Source organism: Neolamprologus multifasciatus, chromosome 13 (assembly GCF_963576455.1).
Source record: "Neolamprologus multifasciatus chromosome 13, fNeoMul1.2, whole genome shotgun sequence".
NCBI classification, from domain to species: domain Eukaryota; kingdom Metazoa; phylum Chordata; class Actinopteri; order Cichliformes; family Cichlidae; genus Neolamprologus; species Neolamprologus multifasciatus.
Window position 1 is genome coordinate 8,561,076 of NC_140451.1, and position 13,296 is coordinate 8,574,371.

General features: G+C 40.6%; 1 long non-coding RNA gene across 1 annotated transcript; it reads left to right on the plus strand.

Annotated features, from left to right (window-relative positions):
- Nucleotides 1–2,342: 2,342 nt before the first annotated feature.
- Nucleotides 2,343–4,282, plus strand: LOC146504996 (uncharacterized). Its single transcript, XR_014877451.1, has 3 exons — nucleotides 2,343–2,770; nucleotides 3,393–3,509; nucleotides 4,043–4,282. It is a non-coding gene; the product is annotated as an uncharacterized LOC146504996 (long non-coding RNA).
- Nucleotides 4,283–13,296: the final 9,014 nt, after the last annotated feature.

Genomic DNA, 13,296 nt, shown 5'->3' on the forward strand with positions numbered 1-13,296 from the left:
AGGATCTTGACTGAAATATAAACCATATCTCTACAATAACAGGCAGAATGCATATATTTTGTGTTCATTTACAGCCTAGAGGGAAAAAAAACCCTCTCCTTGTCACGATTTAGCATTTCACAACAGTTGTGCTTGACATTTTAATTGATGGGTAAGATGAGTGGTCTGGTGAAAGGACCTGCAGTGATTATCTTTAAATTTTATGGTTAAATGACATAGCGGTGTTAAAATGGTAAAGGTTAATACAATTTAGGGACTTCCCCTAAGGGCATTCAAACCATTGAACTGAATACTGATGTTTAAAGCTCCTCTTGTTCTATTTAGAAGCTCTCCAGTGTGAGAGTGTGGAGCAAGTTGCTCATGCTTATAGATTTTTCCATAAATCCATGCAAAGGGAGCACTGAGCTAATTGGAGAGAGAATCATCCCCAGCTTGACTATACAGAAGGACAAGTAATAGCCAATCAAAAAGGGCTATTTCTAAACTGCCCGCTATGGTGTAAAACTGGGTTTTGTTACAGACGCCCTCTCTACTTATACTTAATAAAATGCTCTTTTTGATAAAGCATATAGTTGGGGCTGGATGAGGTGACCCTGAATCCTCCAGTAGTTACACTGCAATAAGCCTAGGCTGCTGCTGTTCTTCTTCCCCCACTTTTTTCACTCTCTGTATGGTTATACACCACTCTGCATTTAATCACTAGTTATTATCATTAGCTCTCTTCTACAAATGTCTTTTGTCCTGTCTTCCTGCCACCTCCAACAGCTGCTTAGTTTTGCTGAAGGTTTCTTCCTGTTAAAAGAGAGTTTTTCTTTCCCATTGTTGCCTAGTGCACGCTCATAGGGGATTTTCTGATTGTTGGGGTTTTCTCTGTATAACTGTAGGCTCTTTACCTTAAAATATACAGCACCTTAAGGATTTTGTGCTATGTAATTAAAATTCAACTGTATTGAATTGATTGTAATGTAGCTGGAAAGACAAAGAGCTACTGTTAGCAGTGTCACCTGAATGACACGTCAAATTATTCCAGATACTGTTTCATGTTAGAATTTAATGTTGTCCCATTGAATGCTTTTAGATATTAATGACGATGAAAGCAGTGTCATTTGATAGTACATCTGTTACACTACTGTCTGGTGAAATTAAAAAATAGGTAATTTTGGAGGGGGGAAGCGCATCCAATATATAGTCAGTTGTGGTCATTTGTAATAGTCCCGAGGGAGGGGTACTATCGTGTATTTGAGGGGAAAAAACCCAGTACTCAATGAAACCTTCAATGTATGACGATGATGACTTCTAGGCTGTCTATTGGCCATTGCCACGTGTTTAGAAAAGTCAATTTTTTATGAAGTGCATCTAAGCACATAATAATAAAACCATAATAACCACCACAGACTGGCTGTTACTTTAGGGGGGGAAATAAAAATGCTATTATAAATATAATAAAAAAAAGTCTTATAAAAATATTATAAACCTAACAAAAAATTCATATCAGACAGCTCTGAAGGAGCTTACACTCTGAAGACAGCCTTTGCCTATCAAATAACTTAAGTGTAAAACTGTGAGTGACCACTCAGCTGTCTGAGGTGCTCCTGACTCTGTCACAGCAAATTGATAATTATGAATAATAAATGACATTATTGTTGTTTTGCCACCAGCGTAAATACGCGCAGCTCTATAATGCGAGTTTCCAACTCTGAGCACGCTGAATTATTCAAAACAAAACAAAAATATTCTCCTATCTGCAGGTCCTGTGGCGTCAAGCTTTTTAAAGTGCAAGATAGACTTAAAGGTTGTCTTTCATCTTGTAAGGTTAAAGGAAACCCTTGATGCTACAGTGTAGCACACCAGGATCCAATAGCAGGTAAGGAAAAATATAATTTTTTGTAATGATGTCTTAATAATAAACTACTCGATCGACGTCCAGTTGATAAAAGAGGTTTTGTCTTCTCGGACCTCACACCCTTACGTTCCTCTTGGCTTTAGGTGTCGCTGTTGAGGCATTAAAATCAAAACTTCAATATTAAATTCTTTCCAAAGACAAGAAAGGAAAACTATTTTATGAGTGATAAAGAGATTTGGTAATGATTTATTTCAAACAATTATTCTTTTCATTAAGAGGGTGGCTGTGCCTCAGGAGGTAGAGCAGATCATCTTCTAATTGGAAGGCTGGTGGTCTGATATTTGCCTGCTCGAGTCTAATCCTTGGGCAAGATACTGAACTCCGAGCTGCTCCTGGAGCCTTTATCAGAGTGCTAATCTTAGGTCGAAAACACTTAGACACTTAAAAAAGTGCTTGTAGAGTGTAGAGTGGAAAAGTGCTAATCTCTTTCTTTCTAAATAAAATCTATAACAGTAGAGCTGTCACGGCTGGCGGCGTGAGCCGTGTGGTGTAGGAGGAAAAGGACCCAAAATGCTGGCAGTTGACTGGTGATGAGAGTGGTGTGACGGAACAGGCAGTGAGGAATGACAAATGACAGAAAAAACATAGACTGGAAAACTAAATGACAAACCTAAGCATGAGACGGAGAACGGAGAATGCAGAGAGACGTAGTTACACCGAGAAACACAGACGAGCCGACGACGAACAGAAGCCAACACACACTATAAATGCACACTAGGTAAATGAGGAGATGACATGCAGGGGTGGACACAGCTGACGCTAATGGACATAATGAGGAGCAGACCTACAAAGTAAAACCGAAAACACACAGACTGTTTTACAACAAAAAACGCAGGGACCTGAACGGAGCACAGAGGGGAGACACAGGTAGGGATGAAAAGCATGACAATCAACCCAAAGAATTAATACAGAATCAGAATAAACACCAAACACAAGATGAAACCAAAATGAAACACAAAACGCTGGGTCAACGACCCAGGATCATGACAAGAGCAGCCTTCTCTGGTTCTATTGACCAGCCTCTTCTGTTTTTACATGATTCAAAGTGCCTTTATTTAAACTGGATGAACATGGCATGCTTTCATGTCACCTTTATATTCAATGGTGTCACTTCTGCTACAGATCCTTCTTGCTTACAAATTCCTCACAGTTGGAAATGTCAAACACATTCCTTGGTCTTTTTTTTAAAGTAGGGCAGGTAATGTTTTATATATTGTAAGCAACAAACACATGTGGCTTTATGCACAGTGTGACATCTCCAAATTCCACAGATGTCTGCCATCAACTGGGATAAAATCTGACACCACCCCTTCAAGAAGAGTTGAAAATAATAGAGTTTATGAATATTTCAGGAGGAACTTGTCAATCGCAGAATAGCACATCTGCCTAATGAGAATCTGTATTTCGTCATCTATTCTATGTTAAGTGCTGTATCCGTTATGTGTTGGTGAGTCTGCTCTGCTCTCGGGTGGCTCGTGTGTCTCTCCAGCCAGGTGTCAGTCCTGCCAGCATGCGGAGGAGGAACAGCCTGCGTCTGGGAGAGCTGGATCAAAAGCAAAAGGACCCTCAGTGATATTTAATACTTCTGCAACATTGCCAAGCTCAGGTACCATGGTAACCAGCCAGAACCTAACTCCATGTTATCTCCCTTTCCTCTGTTCCCATCCATTAAAAATTGGGGTTCTCTAAAGATGCATAAGCATACGTAGCAGGTATATCATGCACATCACACTGAATTTACAGTGCATGCATTTAGCACAGAACTGTTGTCATGTTAGACTGATGACAAAGTTCACATCGCGGTCGCGTTATGAAAGCAATTTCTGCGGAAGCTCCTGCTCCCTCCCCCTCTTGCTCGTCGCTCTTCCTCCCTCCTTTTTCTTTGATGATAAGCTAAAGAAACATGTGCTTGGAAAAAAAAGACACACACACACACACACACACACTTCCATGCTGTCACAATAAGATAGAAAAAGAACTCAAATGTGTCACAAAAAAACCCCAAACGATGAGTCTAATTTGGGTCACACACAAATTATAGATTCACGCTTTGCACGAGACTGTGGGGACATTTTTTCTACATTTTATTTTTCTAAATATGTAATTCTTAATATAACCCGCTGCTCTGTCTCTTCTCAGTTGCTCCTTGGCCACTTGCCCAACAGATTGCTCCCAGCCTCAGGGCACACGCCGAAATAAAGCATCCCACTGGTCCTCATTTCATGGATTATTCAAAATAGAGCAACTCACAATTTAATAACAAGAAAACTGATGTAAGTCCTAATAAACATAAGCCTCGCCACTATTCAGAGCTTTTTCTTTAAAATTCCCTTTTTATTCCTTAACTGAAGAGTGCACAGAGTCTTTCTGCGGTGCTAATTTAGCAAACACTGACTTCATGAGTTCTCTATAATGATTTTAGAAGCTGTTTCCAGGCTCTGCTGAAAGAGTAATTGGGCTGAACTTTTGCTCCAGTATGTTGCCAGATGACATTACGCTGCATAGGTCAGTCAAATATATGCCTATTTCGAGCTGGTGTCTAGTATTTTTTTAATCATTGAAATGCGTATGTACACTAGGACCAGTGTTGGGAAGGTTACTTTTAAAATGTATTCCATTACAGAATACAGAATACATGCCCCAAAATGTATTCTGTAACGTATTCCGCTACGTTACTCAATGAGAGTAACGTATTCTGAATACTTTGGATTACTTAATATATTATCATGCTGTTTACAACTACATGAATGTACTATTGCTGTGGTTTATTACTGTTACTGAAGGTCCGCGGCGCCAAACCGTAGTAAAGGGACCTCTGGCTAATACGGTGGGTTCTGTGTCGGGCTCGTAGCCGAAAACTAGCTTTACTTTGTTGTCTGGGTCAACTTTGCTTGCAAGAGACAGAGAGAGGCGTTGAAAGGCTGCTCCAACAGAACTTATTGTTTTTGGAGGAAAACACGAACACGGTGTACAGTCGAGTCTTAATAGCTTACTTACACCTGGGCTCGTCAGGCACTCTTCTTGGCTGCAGTGGTTATTATTATATTTACATGCTTCCAGCTCCCGTTTTTGCTCGATGACAGCTCGTACTTTTCCTTTTTCTCCCTCCCTCGCTCACAGACACATAACGGGTATGGCAGTCCATTCTCCCTGCAGCACGGACTACACTGCCTATGATGCTACATTCTTTAGAGCTATGCCGGTAGCATTCTGCCTATTAGCTTAGCACAACAACAACAAAAAGGCCTCTCTCACCCAGGAAACACGCAGAGAGAGAGCGTCACCATGTAACCATGGCAACCGTAACACTGCCACCTGGAACAACAGAACGTAGCTGTCAAACAAAACCCAAACAGGCCTGACCCGCCACAATATGAAACAGGGAAGTACCGCCGTGTAATCCATTTATTTCAACAAAGTAACTGTATTCTAAATATCACCTTATTAAACGGTAACTGTAACGGAATACAGTTACTCATATTTTGTATTTTAAATACGTAACGGCGGTACATGTATTCCGTTACTCCCCAACACTGACTAGGACCAAAACTAAAGCATGCTAAAATTAATATTTAAACATAACAGAGCAATGCAACAATGCAAAGTTAATATATAATATTAATAGAATAAAGCTACTGTAACCGTAGAAACAATACACAAGCCATAAGCAGATGACATGGTGGTTTGCATGCTCTCGTTGTGCCTGCGTGGGTTTCCTCCAGCTTCCACATGTACAGTTAATTGGTTGTAGATTGGTCGTAGGTGTGAATGTGAGATAATCGAAGCGCTGCAGAATAAAGTGCTGCCTGAAAATGTGTAAGATATGTAAATGTGGCTTGTAGTGCAAAGTGCTTTGCGGGGTCAGTAAGACTAATGCTGTATAAATGCCAGGTTATTCAATTTCATTCCATAAGAGCAAACAGCAACACTGCGACCAGGAACCAAGTCAATGACATTCAGCAACTTCACACAAACACGGGCCAAATAATTGCTGGTGACACAAAGTGGGTGTGTTAAAAGTTATTTATAGTTTTAGTTATACTTTTTTTGAAGCAGGTCATAATTATGACGGGGTCATAAATATGACCAACCATTACCCACAAAGCAAGTTGTGAGCAAAAGTCTTCCTGCGTTTTAAGAAGGGATTTGAAAGAAGTCACCTTGAAGTGATTCTTCAAGATAACAGTGTTTCAAAGCGGAGTGTCTCATTAAAAAAGAAAAGCCACCTTCTGACTTAAATCTCTTCTGGACACAATGATCTAGGACTTTGAAATGTCTCATAAGAGTTCAGCATTTCTGCTATGGGATCAAAAGTACCAGTGTAATCTCTGAACTCAGTCACTGGATTTGAAATTGGTTCGTCTGTTATTCCAGCTGTTCTTTACCCCTAACATCTGATTATGTATTTTACATGATACAGTGGATATAAAGGATCTCGAGCTATTGGCAAAATAAGGCAAACATCCTTTACTCACGTCTTCAAATCTCCGTACAGGGAAGGAGGCACCGCTGTCATGTTTACCAACTGAGAATTTGGATGCCAACACCGGGGCAAGAAGTTGATAATTAGAATTGATGTATTTAGGATTTTCCTTTTTTTTCTGAATCTTCCTACACGGAGTGATTTCTTTGTTATTTGGTTTTTAATTTTTACACTGAAACAGTAATGTCTTAATGAAAAGACTGAAAAGTCTTGGAATGTTTCCTACCTCTGTCATCTCTGTTGTCACAGGATCAAAAGCCCTGTAAGTGAAAGTCAGTTTTGTGATTTGACTGTTGTTTGTCCTGTAGACTGTGTGAAGATGCAGTGCTAATATCAGAATCATGATATTTTGAAATTTTCATCCCAAACCTGGGCAGGGCCATGCTGACCAGATGAGTGTGGTTGTCGTGGAAGAACTGTGTGCAAATTCTTAGTTTTGGAGGAGAAAAAAATCCATCATCATCACCAAAAAATCCTTCAACATAAGATATCCAAAACTCAGTAGACCTGCTGTGTGCATGTCTACCATGCACACAGCAAACTATCAGACAGAAAACAGAAGAGTGGGAAGGAAGGAGGCGTGATAACTCTCTGTCATCACGCAGCCTTTAGGATGGTCCCAGCCTTTTTTTATGGTTAACTTAACCGAATGGTGCAGATTGGGGCATTTCCCTCTGAATTCACAGTGCCACTAGAGGGAAACACCTTACGTAAGGGTACAGATGGGCTGTGATGCTAACGATGTGTGTGAGCCCTGTGAGCCAACACATCAAGTTCAAACTTATGCAGACAGTCTCCTCTCTCTCCTGTTGTCTCTTGTTGTCTCTCTCACTTCCACATTTGCTTCTTCCACAATTCGGTCCCTCATTTGACAGGACTGTAGGGCATGAGTGTTCCTGTGCCCTATGAAAAAATCCTTATGTTCTTAAAGTACAACATAACGACCTCACTAGACAAGTGCTGTCTGCTTCATCTGGTTCCCCGCGCCTATTCCACGTATGAAGGTCAACCTGTCACCCGTTGCTTCTTCATTCAGCGCTTGCTTCGATGAGGCTGCTCTGGCCAAGCTGTCACGGTACTGTCGTGCAGCCATAGAAAGTGCAGTCATGACCCAGGCGCTCCCTTTCTGACATTAGTCAGAGCACACACAGGCTTGACAGCAAAATTAGGAGTTGATACAGAGGAGACGTACAGGAAGGGATATTATATCTGCAGCTCATATTCATATGAAACTGAACTGAAAACGCCCTTGAAAAGCATGTATCTTTTTATCTGAGAGCTATTTCAGACTGATTCAGCATTTTCTTCCCTTTGAGATTAGGTTTCTATCAATTTCAGAGTGTGAAACATGCACCCAGAAATCAGAGATCCTGCAGCTTGGGTCCCAGCTTGATGTGTATGATGTTGTAGAAAGATAATGCAGACACCTCCTGTGAACAGACAGCCTCTCCGCTGCTTACAGCAGATGCAGAGACATCAAACTGGGAACACTCCTGGCTGTACAGTCTATTAAACTTACATTGTGTGCTTTTGTTTTTATGTTTTACTAGGTGCCATCACAGATGTTCTCCAAGTCAGCAACTGGGAAAAAAGTGCTTTTCTGCACAAATGCTGCTGTGAAACAAGATTACAGGGATATGCAATTTTAAAGTTTTTAAATGGTACACTATATGCGTGTCCTTGCAACTTTGAGACGTTCGGTTAAACAGTATGTCTAGCACTGGGAAATTTGTCCTTGATAAGATGTGGTACCTGAAATAATGCGGCACTTCAACAAGGCCAACTGCCGTCTACTGTTTACACCGATAAATGCAAAAGCTTTGAAGCTTTGGTGAACACCTAATAGCTGAAATAATAGTGTGCACATTGTTGCCCTCTGCAGTGTCTCCGCACAGATGGTAGCGCTTCTGTGGAAAATTGTGAGGGCTTGCATACAGTGAGGTCTGACATCACAAATGAGGCTTAGTTCAGCGCAAGTTCAATTGGGAAGAAGCATGAAGGGATCCATATGCATCAGCTAACTGAATGCTCCACTTGCAGCTGCTTTGACTGACAACTGAGCCGGGAACTGGAACGATGAGATCTGGCACATACGGTTATTGGAAGTGCCTTTTTAATGAGGTGCAGAAACTCATGTCTTCATGAGAGAGAAACATAAAAAGCTATTACGTCCAAAAAGCATGCTCCCTATTAAATCTTTCCTGGACCTTCTTGTTAGGGCTCTCACACTTTTCACACAGTCAGATTTTACCATAACCTCTTGGACTTAATCATGTCTCAGCTGCCAGACTTCAAATGAGCGCCTTTCTTTGCAAGAGTAGTTTTCAGGACTCATTCATTGTACCTATTTCTAGTTTTTGTCTTGAGCAGCTGTCCAAATGGGCCTTCAGGTGAACACAGAGAATCCTGCTAATCACCTGACATCAGTCCAGTTGTTCCATGAAGTAGTTTTTAACAGCTGTCGAGATGTCATTTATTAACAGAAAGTTTAAAACACAAAGGCCAAATTTTCTCCTTTTATGTTTGAACAGCTTTTCAGTGTTTCAGAAGATGAATTCTCTCAGTCAGAATACAACAGTGCCAACAATTTGAATGTGTAGCTTAATTAGTGTTCTGCTGTCCGTCTGTTTGCATAGTGTGCTCCAAACTGTCACATTTTTTGCCAAAATATGGCAAAAATATGTAACTCCAAATGCTGGAGCTTAATGAAAAAGCCCATTTCAATTTGTGAAATTGCCTTCTTTAAATGCTGCAACATGCTAGAGACAATTAAAGTGAGTCTAAACTGAGTCTCTCTTTTTTAACATTTTGTACAAACTCTATGTCTCGCTTGGAAAATTAGAAATAGGGGCAGAGGAACATGTTGAATGAGAAATGGAAATCTAGTATATGAGGCAAAAACAGAGTATGAAGGACCAGCTTTAATCTTTAACACAACCTGAGCTCTTTGGATACTTTTATTCCATTTTCTGTCAAGATGCCCACATTCAGTAATGTTGAGGTCTGGGCTCTGGGGATGCCAATCCATGACTGATCGTGTTTCATTATGTATGGTTGTTTTTCTATGCAGGTATACTTTTATTGCACTGGCAGTTTGTTTGAGTTCATTGTCATGTTGAAAAATGAAGCAGATGCTTTCAAGATGGATCAAAATCGGCTGATACTTTTCTGCATTCCACAAATTTTGAGAAGTGCAGCGCTAAGCCATGACGGGGCCTCCGCCTTGTTTAATATAGGTTTGCAGACATTCATAGTTTTGTCTCTCCTAACATCCTCCATACATACTGGTAACAATTTGAACCAAAAAATTCTAATGTGGAGTCATCACTCCTTTAGACCGGTTGCTACTGATTTTCAACCCAATTGTTGTGTAATCTGGCTTTTTACCTTCCTTAATAAGTGCTTCTTGACAGCCACCCTTCCACTGGGACCATTTTTAATGAGGCACCGGTCAACAGTAGATGGATCAACTGAAGGGCCAGATGCATCTCTCAGGTCCTGTGTCAGGTCTTTGCTGGATTTTTTCCTTTTTCTGAAAGACATGAGTTTCAGATGCTGCTCATATGCTACAGACACTTTTTTTTAGGCCTGCCACTTCTTATTTTGTCCTCAACTTCTCCAGTTTCCTCATTTTTAAGGACACACTGCACATCATGCTGAAATATGCCAAATTTTGGGCTAATAGCTTGTTGCGAGTCACTTTGTCAGTGCAAAAACATTATTTTATGCCTGTTAAACCGTGTTATCGCCATCTATTTCATCGATTCAAGAAAACAAATGGGAATAAATAGTGTGTTTTTGCAAGAGGCTGCTAAAGGAAAGTGAAAAAGTAGCCAATCTCCAAAGAAAAACGATTGGTCAGTATCACATTAAAAATGACAAGGTCTTCTGGCTCATTGAAAGCAAAATATAAAGAAGTGAGGGGTGGCTCAAGACTTTTGCATAGCGCTGTAGTTTTAGGAGAAGATGCCTTACATTTTCTGAACCAGGCTTGAGTAACATGCCCTCTTCTCCTGTCCTCTCTCCGTTTTCGTGGCAGCTGCTATAGTAGACTGTCAGAATGAGTGTTGCCAACGTTCTCCACTTCGATGAGTCATTTATAATATGGTGAGACATGATGTGTGACGCGAACATCAAGACATCAACACTGATGCATGCAACTCTCAAGCCAAAGTTAGTTTAGAAGGACAAAGAGGGAGAACTTTGTGCCCTTCTTCAATGTCAACTTCCAGCTCGGAAGAGAAAAAACCCCAAACATTTATTGGATATATGTGTGAGGGTAAAAAAAAAGGAGTCTAAGCTGCTTTTTCAACATACTGTATTGTGACACATTCTACATTTGGAGAGCCCAGATGAACGCTGCTTAAACAGCAGCAAATATTCCACCGGCCTGTATTTCTGTAAACATATCAGCAGAAAAATATTCCTCATGCACCCCTGAGCAAATTAGAATTCCTCGCTCTCATCCTCCACTTTCTCCACCCACTCTCTCTGTCCTCCTACCACATGCCTCCAAAAATGAGCAGTGAATCTCAGCTCCTGCCCATTAGGCTCACAATCACTCACACAGCGTTTTCTCCCTGCCTGCCTCTCTCCAACTCGCACACAAAAACGCACACCGCTCTATAATGTAGTGTCGACATTCTCCTTTGCAATAGACCCATTTCACAGCAGCTATTTTAGTATGAAATGGTAAGTAAATACAGGTGTTCCTGATTGCATTAAGAGCCTTCATGACTTTGATAAGCGACGTCAGTGTTGACCTACTCTCTTATGGAGAAACTGCTGCTATGAAATAGATGTGTGGAGATGTCGGGCTGTTTCAGAGTCTTCCTTGTAGGGCGGATATGTTTTCACGCATTTACTTATTTACTCTTTAACCTCCTAGGACCTGGAGGTCCACATATGTGAACATCACATTTTGGGGATATTTAGACCAAAAGACTCTGCTCTACAAGGGCCTGATATCCACTTACGAGGACATTATACTGCTACTGTTCTATTAAAAGTTTAAACGAATATCCTCATATGTAGCTCTCATTTTTCTTAAAAACAAAAATAAGGTAAAAAAAAAACCTGGTAATTCTTTTTTACATTCATCGGGCCCCAATGTGACCAAATATCAAAGAGAAATTAAAAATGCATGCCGTGGTAGAGTTCGGGTCTTAGGAGGTTAAAGCTGCTCCTCGTGCAGAAGAATCGATGCATTAAATAAGATACCAAACTAAATCACTGCATTCAACCCTTCTGATTCGGCCCATCACACATCACGACTTTTTTTCCACCTGCAGTCCGACGGCAGTTTCAGCAGAGCGAGATTTCAGCTGTTAAGAAAGTGCTTTTTATTTTATTTAGTCAGCATTTCTATTTTTAACCTCATTTCAGCATCCCTCAGTTGAGCGTTTTTGTATCAGCACTACAGTATTCATTCTGCGCTCTGTTTGCTGTCAATCACACTCTGCACACACACGCACATTGGAAAAAAGAAAAAAAAACATCTCACACAAAACTATCAAAAACCTGTCACTGCTTTAATTGAAATATCTCTCTTGGGTGGGGACGGCATGTAATTTCAAGGTAGGCTTGAAACCTTAAAGTTTTTGCCGTCTTGTTGATGTTTCTTGTCTCCAGCCAGGTGGACTGTGAAGCACAAACATGCCATACGCGGTAACAGTCAGCACTTGCTGACAGCTTTAAAAAATGCATTATTACATTTTGATGGTTAAGGCCTCGTGAACAATTTCTGCGTTTGTGTTTTGTCCTCTTCTGCCTTGCTATACTTGGAGAATTACTTTCTGTAATGGACAGTTCTGCACTTTCTAATCTACATCCTGGCCTCACTTCTAATCCAGGATGAAACGGTGTGCTCAGAAGTAAGATCTGAAGACTTTGTGACATTTTGACGACTTGCAACAAGTGTTCTCGCTTTGCTAAATGCATTAAACTTGAAAAATGCTGTTTTGCATTGTTAAACAACCTGTATTTGTGGCAACTGCTGCTCTGCTGGACAGTGCAAATCTCCAGTCACCAGTGTTTTTGAATGAATCAGTGGAGTTCCTAACTCATGCGGCAGCTAACTCAGACATGAATAACAAGCTGCTCGAGTATTTACATCGGAAGTAACTATAAACCACTGAAGTGAACACTTTGAATTAGCAAAGGATTCATAATTTCTGAAACAAAATTCAGAGAAACCTAAATACATTTTACTATACCGCTCTCCTGTGGAAGCCATTTTTGCCTTGGAGGGCCTAAAGTGGCTTGGATGTTTTCTGATGCTTTATTTTGTACTGTCATGGTTTACATCCCTACTGTGGTCTTGGAGGGAATTTGGAAGATTAGCTACTTCTGTGGATGGTCACTGTTGTTCCAATCTGAGGTCTATTACTCTGGATATGTGAAGCTCACAGAACCTTAATAGTAGCTTTATAGTCCTTCCAAGACTCGATTTCTATCACCTTCCTTCTCATATTTTCTTACCAATGAGCTCTTTAAGTAGACTTTTTAAGATGGTTTATAGGAACAAACATATATAACAGGGTAATTGAGGCTCTTAAAGTTATATGGGACCAAACATTAGCGAGCTAGCCACCTGCCTGCTTAGCTCTGAGGCAGAAATGCATCCTGTACATGTCATGAGAATGACCTCGGGTGTCGACACTAAGTAAACAAGTGTCTTGAGGGGACTGGTGTTATGATTTGGAGCTATATAAATAAAACGGAACTGACAAATAGTGGTTTTATTGGATAATACTAAGGAAGAAATCTGGACCTAGAAATGTCTAGTTTTGCTTCAGTATTTAAAGCTGTTTGCCAGATTTTGCAGCTTACGGGGCATCCATATGTTTAACGATTAGCTTTGTCGCTGATGGTTGGTCATCAGTGAACAGTCTGAGCTCCGGTTGCCTAG